Here is an 8495-nt window from a genome sequence, read left to right as displayed (position 1 = left end):
GTATAAAAACTGGAGTAGATAATAAACTTATCCAAATGCAAGATATTTAAGTCCTGCACAGGCAATAAAAATATAAATTCATTGAATTATAAAGAGAATGTATACCAAGGTTAAAACTGTCAAAGATCCATCCCCCTGGGGTTCCTTACCCTCAGTACCCCAAGGGGGTTCTTTGCTTCTGAGAACAGTCCCCACCCCACTGGGTTCCCACATCTCAGGCACACTCCTCCCTTTCCACCGAAGTAATTATCCCTGGTAATTCTGAATTCTTCCCCTGAGTGAAGGGGCCTCAGAGAAGTATGTGATTTTAGAGGGATTTACCTTCACTAAGATCCTCCATGGCGCAGAGAGGTAAGCGGCGGCAGCCAAAGCTCTGCTCACGGCCGGAGTTCGATTCCAATGGAAGGAGGAAGTCGAATCTCTGGTAAAAGGGGTTGAGGTCCACTCAGCCTTCCATCCATCCGTGGTCGGTAAAATGAGTACCCAGCATATGCTGGGGGGTAAAGAAAGGCCGGGGAAGGAACTGGCAATCCCACCCAATATATACAATCTGTCTAGAGTCGGAAACGACTCACACTACAAGTGCGGGGACACCTTTACCTTTACCCTCACTAATAAATCCGTAGCGTTCAGCCTTCCAGCACTAGATTTAGAATCCTTAGTTCCAAGCCAATACACACCTTTTATACAAAGATTGTTTATTTAAGAATAGATACGTTTGTATATACAAAAGGAGAAATAGTGGTTTGATTCCTTAAAGCTAATCACCCTCAGGCGGGCTACACACAGTCATTGGCATAACAAAAGGAGAGAAGTTCAATACAGACACGAACAAAAGAAACACTTATCCTAACTAGGATCCTATACTTACATCCAAGTAACTCTATTCCTTCGTGGAGCAGCCGGGTTCCCAAACGGCTGTCCCTGTTACAGTCAGCGAGTCGAGGTAGATGGAACAAGGGGAAACTCAGTTTTGAAGGAACCTTCATATTTATGGGTTTCTTTTCCTTAACAAGGAGGGGGGAAAGTAAATAGCCATATTCCGCCCCTGCTGGGGATCCCTTCCTTTGAAGTCTTTGAAGATTGAGGGAGCTAGACAGCATCATCCAGGTGTCCCGATCTACAACATCCCCTCTTCCTGACTTTTAATCCCAGGAAGCTGATAAGGGGCAACACCTAAGAACCAGTTGCATTTCCTTGCAAGGTCGTAAATTGCCTGTCTGACACTGAGCTTCGGATCTTCCCCAGTAGGGAATCTTAAGGAAGCCACAGGCTCCCAGAATTCTCTCTGGTTGCCTCACTTCAGCTTGACCAAAGTTAGCTATTCTTGACAAAAACAAATTATACAAAGCCAATGTTAGACTCAAGGCCAGGTACTTACCCCTTTAGTTTCCAGTTCCGATTACAGACCTCCAAGTAAGAAGGATAACTATTATTTTCAACTCCCAGCAGCATGGCCAGTGGCAGGAGGAGTTGTAGTTCAGCAACATTATTATTATTATAATTATTATAAAATATGCCTCTCATTTCAAGAAGAAATACCAAGGCAATTAACAAACAAAAGTCAACAAAATAACAAGACTAAAACCAATTATAAAAAATACAGCTATCCATAATTAAAATACATAGTAACATGACATTAAAACATCCATATTTAAAATGTATAATAAGCAAGCCCATTAAGACTGCACAACAGTTCAACCAACAATCAAGGCAGGAGATAAGGAAATGCTTGCCTAAACAGGTGGCTTTTCAGGAGCCAGCAGAATGCTGATACTGATGGGAGCATCACATATTTCAGCAGTGCAGACGTTGCTGGGCTGGGACGGACCCCATGGCGTCACACCTTCAGCCACAACACTCCTCTCTCTGTGGCTGAGCACCTGCTTTGCAAACGAAGGTTGCAGGTTCAGCCCCTATGGTGGCATCTCTAAGGGTCCTCAGGCTGTAGCTGATGGGGGTGTTCCACTTTCTGCCAGAGGCCCTGTGCTAGGCTGGGCAAAGTAAACGCATTCCGAGCATTTCTGAAATCACGAACAACTCCCCCTGGTTTGTTTCAGCCTCCAGCACAACAATGAAGGCCAGGAAGGGGTGTTCGGTATTATAAAAATACCAGAGAGAAATAGGAACTAAGCTTTGGTGGTCCTATTTCTTAGCAGAGATATAAAAACACAAGCAGCAGAGTGAGAATGTAACCAGCCCCACCTTTCTCTATAAATAACAGACACAATCTTCTTAGGTAAAAGATAAAAACATTTACTCACGACCTCATATGTTAGAAACATAGGCTGTAACTTAGATGAAATAAAATTGAAGTGTCTGTTTTTGGTGTTTGGTATTGATGCTCTCAGCAGAGAGCATCATTTGCCATGCGGCCTCTCTCAGTGGTGGATTGATCAGCAATGGAGAATATTAAAAAATCCTCCAGGACAAAGGAAGGAGGAAACCAGGTAACTAACCCCACCCATAAGGAAGTTACATCATGGTGAACAGGTACATGGGATGTTTCCCCAAATATCCCCCCCCAAGTGAACATGCAACATTTGCCTATTCCAGCACATTACATACAAGAATACCTTGCTGTAGCAGTGAGACAATCACAGACAGGATGCCCTCAATTGCTTCAGCTGAGAGAGTGTATTGCTTTACTGATGGGGTAAGGTTTATCAGGTGGATACCGAATCTTGATTGGTTCCGCTGCCAGCAGCTTTCACGAGGCAGGAACCGTTGATAGGAGATCTCCCATTCAGGGTTGGGACATCTTCAAAGGAAGGCCTCTGTAGCTTCAGAAGGAACAATCATGCAGATTAGGGAAGATCCAAATGTACTCATTTATTTATTTATTTATTTAATTAATTACATTTTCATCAGAGCCGCAATAACAGTATTGTGCAATTTACACAGAAATTTCCAGAACTGGTACAAGGGAAAGAAAGGGCAGCTGAATAGGTTGCTAGGTGACCTACTTCAAACTCAGTCACTCTTTATCCTGATGGTCGATGAGACAGGTCTGCTTGATGAACTGTGGACCTGGAAGCACAAGAGTCTATGAAAAATTGCTGCGGCTGGCCAGCAGCTGTAAGAGAAATGGTAGCATCAGAGGTGGAGAAATTAGTTTGTTGAGACAATATGAAGTTAATAGTTGAGCATGCTTAAAAATTTCCTCTCCTTTTTTTTTTGAAACTCTTCCTCTGGAGGCAACTGTGGGGGTGGCGGAGTGTAAGGGGCCCAGTTGTCTTGAAGGTCGTCCTCTTGAACACTACTGCTGCAAGAATGTGGTGAGGAGCCAGGGAAGGGTTAACAGGGAAGGGCAGAGCGATTGTACTTTCAGTTTGCAGTATTTCTCGGCTTCTAGCTGTTTCTTTTATTAACTAGCTGGGTGCGCAAATTAGCTAAGTGCGTTCTCTCAGCTTGCATGGTATGTCCGGGATCCTCAGATGGCCATGCAAGCGCCTCATTGCCCTCTCCTACTCCTGTTTGGGCTATCAGGGCTAAATTTTTTGGTTTTGGGGACAGGAGTCCAGAGAGCAGCTGGTTCATATCAGCCCAAGTTGGATTGTAAACACTAATGATTTGTTCCAGTTTTTTTCCCTTTAAATTCATTGGGAGCTTCCTTAAGTTTCGAAAAGCTATTGGACCAGTCCATGAGATCTGCGGTTGCACAGGGGATGTGCAAAAAAGTAATTTGTCTGCCTGCACTGCATGGGGGAGTGGGGGATATTGTCGAAGCGGATACATGCTGGCCGGTTGAACTTGGGAAAAGCACCCAGGGAAGTTTTCTGGATTAAAGTGGATAAATCCTCCATTGCTGCCTTTTAAAAACTTTTTTGGCAAATGGGGCAGGTGAAGCTGTCTGTGGATGTAGCTACAATTTCAAATTTTGCTTTTAACTCTGGTGCAAGCCCTTTTTGTAACTCTTGCATTGACAATTGGGTAAAACCGCTAAATAAAAGTTAATTCTTCAGGAGACAATGCCGTCGGTTTCTCTTTAGAGCTTTTGGATATTTCAGAGCTAAAAATGGCGCTCACTTGAGCTGGGACCGGTGGTGCCTGCTCTGACTGTAAAATAGCATTTTTGGGGGCTTATGTATCCAAAATATTCTCCAGTTCCTTGTTATAGGGCGGCAGGGGCGGTGGCTAGCAAGCTGGGGCACAGGGGCTGCAAGATGTGTTGGCATGCATTTTTCTTCTTTTCATTTTTTCTTTTTCTCTCTAAATATTCTTTTTCTCCTCCAGTTGTGCTTTTAACTTTTTGTTAGTCTTGAGGACTTGCAATTATAGATTTCTGCTTCCTGCGCTTTGCCTCCTCGTCTCACAAGAACCAGAAATCTATCTGCCTAGGCTTTGTGTTTTCCAGTATTCCCTGTAAGTAGGTGAGCTTGTCCATGTCAAAAGTGACTTTTTCCGGAAGCTGGAGCTCCAGCCGGTTGAAGGTGTACCCATTCCACCAGTGGGCCAGACTTGCCAATTTTGGCACATGTACCCCAGAGCGGTTTTCTCATTGGGACAAGACACACCTCCACCCATGTTTTGTCCGGAGCTGAAACTGATCAAGTGGTAGAAAAGAGCAGTTTAGAGAGCCAGGCATCCCCGGCAGACAGAGAGAAAAAGTTGGAACAGTACCAGTTTCAGTCACGGCTCATCAGGATGCCCTCCAAACCAATCCTAACACCCAAGCCAGAGACAATGGGACTGCTTACCCTTTGTCATGAGTGTTGGTGTAACTGGGGAGGGAACCTTAACGCAGGGGCTTCGATAAACTGTGGGAAGTTCTTACCGCCCATCCAGGAGTCCCAGAGGTTGGAGGTTGGATCTAAGCAGGAGGATTTGATCAAAATTGAGGTCCTCTTACCTCTTGGGGTGTGCACAGTCTGCTGCTCCAACCTCCCTCCTTCGGGGTGACCCAGACAGGAGATCCTCAATCCCACTTTTGACAACAAGAATGTTGTGGAATTTACGTCTGGGTTCTTTTTGGAGGAGACTTTAAGAATGAAGCCAAAGCCTTGGTTTAAGGTCATTTATTCAGCCAAGCGCTTAGCTGGAGCAAAGGACAGAACTCAACTAAAATGGTGGTCAGTTACAGACAGATATATACTCCCACATTCGTCATGACCGTGGCAACAGTTTCACCTAATTGTTCTAAGCTAAAGTGCTACAGTGATGTGCTGCCCCCTGTACCAACCCTCCTCCTCTATGCATTCCTGCGATATCAGTATCCTTGGCAGATATTCACTCTATTACAGCAGTGCTATTCACTATTGTCTACGTGACCCCCCCCCCCCGCTTACAGGGAATGGAATCAGAATTGTTCAGGATCAATCAGAATCCTCTTCAGTGTGCATTATATTAAATAAGATATTGGTTCAACTTCACTGTAAATGTGAGTTCTCAATTCTTTTGTATTCAAAGCAAGTATTCTAAGGCAAGAGGTTACTGTTTGCATAAAGATAATACCAATGATGGGGGAAAAGAGAGAAAACAAAATTATATCATTTTTTTCTTACGAAAGTATCCTCATTTCAAATTCTTTTGAAACCTAGCACATTTTCAAAACAAGGAAAACAAGTGTTTGACATATGAAAAGCCATTTTATACCATTATTCTTGCCTTATCCAGCATAGGGCTTAGCACGACAGCAAAATTTAACTAATGCCTTTTTGCCAACCATCTACTGAGTAAAAAAATCTTCTGACTGTGGAAAAGGGAACCAGAGAACTCAGTTAACACAACCAGAGAACTCAGTTTTTATTTGTAGCGCCACCTAGTGGCAAAACTACACTACTACATCTTGCTCAAATCAAATAGGAATAATCAACAATTTGCAGACAGGTTAAGCATGCCTTACAAACAGGACAACTATTTCTTGTTATTTTCCAATAAAATATTGAGTTTCCACACACAAGGGGTTCTTCTAGCCAATCAAGCAAATTACTAAACTAAGAAGTGTGCCTACAGCTCCACATCATATATATCATTAGCAATCTCAATTCTCCAAATGACTCTAGCCAAAATGGCACCAACCATACAAAAGGCAGCAGCAGACTTAGAAAACCCCAACTTTTACAGAAATACAAAAACATATTTAGAAACAACCCTCGGGGGACTGCCTCAAAAACAAGCCAATACAGACTGACCATGCCCAACTGAGCATGGAATGCTGATTGGTGAGGAAAAAATGGAAAACCAGGCAGGGGTGAGGAGAATGGAATAGAGTCTGGAATCCTTAAGAGCAACATCAGGCACTGAAACATTTTGTTACAGCTCCTACTTGTCTTAAAGCTTATTCCAAAATACCCAAGATGATGAACTGGCATTATCTGTTATATCAGTAGATAACACAAGAGCCCGGCTGGCTAATGCCAAAGTTCCATCTACCCCAACATCCTGTCCTCACAGAGACCAGCCTCTTGGGAAGCCTGCAAGCAAGCAAGACATAAGCACAATAGCCCTCTCCCCACTTGTGATTCCCAGCAACTGGCATTCAGTGGCATACATCCTCCGACAGTGGAGGCAGAACATGGCTACTAGCCATGAGTGGCCTTGTCTTTCACGAATTTGTCTAATCCTCTTTTAAAGCGATCTGCATTAGTGGCCATCATCACATCTTACAGGAGTGAATTCTATAGTTTAACTCTGTGTTTTGTGAAGAAGTACTTTCTTTAGTCTGTCCTGAATCTTCTGACCTGAAGCTTTATTGGATGGCTCCCAGTTCTAGTGTTACAAAAGGGAGAAAAACTTCTCCTCATCCGCTTTCTTCACACCAGGCATAATTTTATACACCTCTATCATGCCCCACCTCACTTTTTTTCCTAAACTAAAAAGCCACAGTATCTGATTGTCCTGATGCGCAACCTATACTCTGCCTCTTGGCTACTGAAAGGACAGAATATGGAGAACCGATTGGTTCCCCATCGGAAAGGGTGTGAGACGGGTGTATTTTATCACCCTGTTTATTTAATCTGTACGCAGAACATATCAGATGGAAAGCAGGACTGGACCAAGAAGAAGGAGGTGTGAAAATTGGAGGGAGAAATACCAATACTTTAAGATATACAGACGATATCATACTACCAGTCATGATTTGAAACGAATGCTGATGAAAGTTAAAGAGGAAAGCACAAAAGCAGGACTACAGCTGAACGTCAAAAGACTAAAGTAATGACAACAGAAGATTTAAGTAACTTTACAGTTGACAATGAGGACATTGAACTTGTCAAGGATTATCAATATCTTGGCACAATCATTAACCAAAATGGAGACAATAGTCAAGAATCAGAAGAACGCCAGGACTGGGGAGGGCAGCTGTGAGAGAACTAGAAAAGGTCCTCAAATGTAAAAATGTATCAATGAACACCAAAGTCAGGATCATTCAGACCATGGTATTCCAGATCTCTATGTATGGATGTGAAAGTTGGACAGTGAAAAAAGCTGATAAGAGAAAAATCAACGCATTTGAAAAGTGGTGTTGGAGAAGAGCCTTGCAGATACCATGGACTGCAAAAAAGACAAAAAGTTGGGTGTTACAACAAATCAAACCAGAACTATCACTAGAAGCTAAAATGATGAAACTGAGGTTATCATACTTTGGACACATCGTGAGAAGACATGATTCATTAGAAAAGATAATAATGCTTGGAAAAACAGAAGGGAGTACAAAAAGAGGAAGGCCAAAGAAGAGATGGATTGATTCCATAAAGGAAGCCACAGACCTGAACTTACAAGATCTGAACAGGGTGGTTCATGACAGATGCTCTTGGAGGTCACTGATTCATAGGGTCGCCATAAGTCGTAGTCGACTTGGAGGCACATAACAACAACAAAAAGCCCTGAATGTTGCAACTTTTCCTCATAGGGAAGATGCTTCAACCCCTAAATCATTTTGGTTGCCTTTTTCTCATCCAGCTCTACAATCTCTGTTTTTAGATGAGGTGACTGGAACTGTGCGTAGAATTCCAAGTGTGGCTTCGCCATAGATTTGTATACAGTATACTTGGAATCCTGAGAACAGTTCTGGTCGCCTCCCTTTAAAAAGGGCACTGTAGAGCTGGAAAATGTTCAGAAAAGGGCAACCAAATAGTCAAGGAGTTGGAGCAACTACCCTACGACAGGATACAAAATTTGAGGGTTTTTAAAATTCAGAGTTGCTCACATGTTACATAGCACAAATAGATCCAAACAGCGGGAATTTGCAAGGAAGTATGCTAGAAGACTCTTCCCAGTGGCTAAGACATTTTCCTCTCATTCTTCCATTCTTTCTTTGACTAGAGCATCTTCACACATGTCCATGCAGCTGCCTTCCACCTTTCCTGTGACCTAACACGAATAGATCCAAACAGCGGGAATTTGCAAGGAAGTATGCTAGAAGACTCTTCGCAGTGGCTAAGCCATTTTCATCTCATTCTTCCACATTCTTTCTTTGACTATAGCCTCTTCACACAAGTCCATGCAGCTGCCCTCCACCTTTCTATGACCTAGCACAAATAGATCCAAACTGC

This window comes from Rhineura floridana, chromosome 18 (genome assembly GCF_030035675.1).
Source record: "Rhineura floridana isolate rRhiFlo1 chromosome 18, rRhiFlo1.hap2, whole genome shotgun sequence".
NCBI lineage: Eukaryota > Metazoa > Chordata > Lepidosauria > Squamata > Rhineuridae > Rhineura > Rhineura floridana.
Note: the sequence above shows the minus strand (reverse complement) of the source record.